Below are 1430 nucleotides of genomic sequence, written 5' to 3'. Positions count from 1 at the left end.
GGGCCTGGGAGGGGCAAGAACGCACCCCCTGCCCCCAGAGTGGGGGGCGGGGATGAGGCGCAGTGAGTACTAGGGGAGGGGCGAAGCGAGATCATCAAAGGGATGGGGCCCGGGCCGAGGGCCTGGGAGGAAGGCCTTGAATGGTAGACTCAGGAATTTAGCCTTCTGCTGCGTGAGGTGTAGGGGAAACGGGAAGCGGTTTTAACAGAATGCTGGGGTCATAGTCGGATTCTCATTTGGGGAAGGCTCTGTGAGCAGGCAGCAGGAATGGCGAGCTGGGGCAGGACGTCTTGACCTTCGTGGTAGCCCACCTCTCCCCTGGCGAGCTCATCAACTCTTGGTTCAGTTACATTCTACACTTGTGTATCTATCCTCTGGCACCTCACCCCACCACTTGTCCAAGACAGAGCCCCATATCATTCCCCCAAACCTGGCCTCTTATGTCCCTGTCTGAGTCTGGAGCCAGACACCTGGGAGTCATCATAGCCTACTGCTTACCTGTTCCAACCAGTAGATCACCAAGTCCTGCCCATGCTGCTTCTTAAATATCCCTGGAATCCATCCACTTTTTTCTGCTTCTCTGCCCCTCCCTTGGCTCAGGTCACTATCTTCTTGCACCTGAATTGCTACTGCAGCCTCCTCATTGGCCTCCCAGCCCCGTGCAGCCTCATTGCCCTTCCGCACGGCCCCCACCCACTTGCTTTTCTCCACCTGGTGGCCAGAGTAATATTTTAGAAACACAAGTCCAACTGGTCAGCTCCTGCTTCGGAATCTTCCATGGCTCACCAGTACCCTGAGAATAGATCTAATCAGGCTGTTTACCTGCCTGTTCCTCCTCTGGACTGGGAGCTCCTTGAGTGCAAGGACCATGCCTGATTCATCCAGCACAAAGCCTGACACGTTGCTTAAAAGATGTTTGTCGAATGAATAATTAATTGGATATGGCAATTAGGGGGTTGGATGTGTGTGGTTGGAGTTCAGGAAAGAGGGCTGGGCCAGTGAGACAGTTTTGGGAGTTGTCCTAAGGGACCCATAGTAGGGCCATGGGAAAGGCTGAGATAACTTTAGGGCAAATAAACAGGGGCTGAGGACAGAACACTTGCTTTTAGGGGGAAAACCTTCTGTACCAGGTAGGATCAGTTTTGACTTAGATAACAGAAATTCCATGTAAGAGCCTCTGGGAAGACAGTCCTGGGCTGGTATTGTAAGCAGATGGGGTAGGGGGTCCCCGAGGAAAAGAACCAGATGTAGCATTTTGACATAAGAGAAGCCATTTTCAGACTAAGCCGTTTTTGTCATCTAAGCCTGGCCACAATGCTTGTCCTTGAACAGGTCTCAGTAATTAATGATCATAAGGGAACAAAAGAATGCAGGAACACACAGCTGTTATCAGGTGGAGAAATAACAATAGCAAAGATAATATAGCAGTT

This window comes from Kogia breviceps, chromosome 19, assembly GCF_026419965.1.
Source record: "Kogia breviceps isolate mKogBre1 chromosome 19, mKogBre1 haplotype 1, whole genome shotgun sequence".
In the NCBI taxonomy this organism is placed as follows: Eukaryota; Metazoa; Chordata; class Mammalia; order Artiodactyla; family Physeteridae; genus Kogia; species Kogia breviceps.
Note: the sequence above shows the minus strand (reverse complement) of the source record.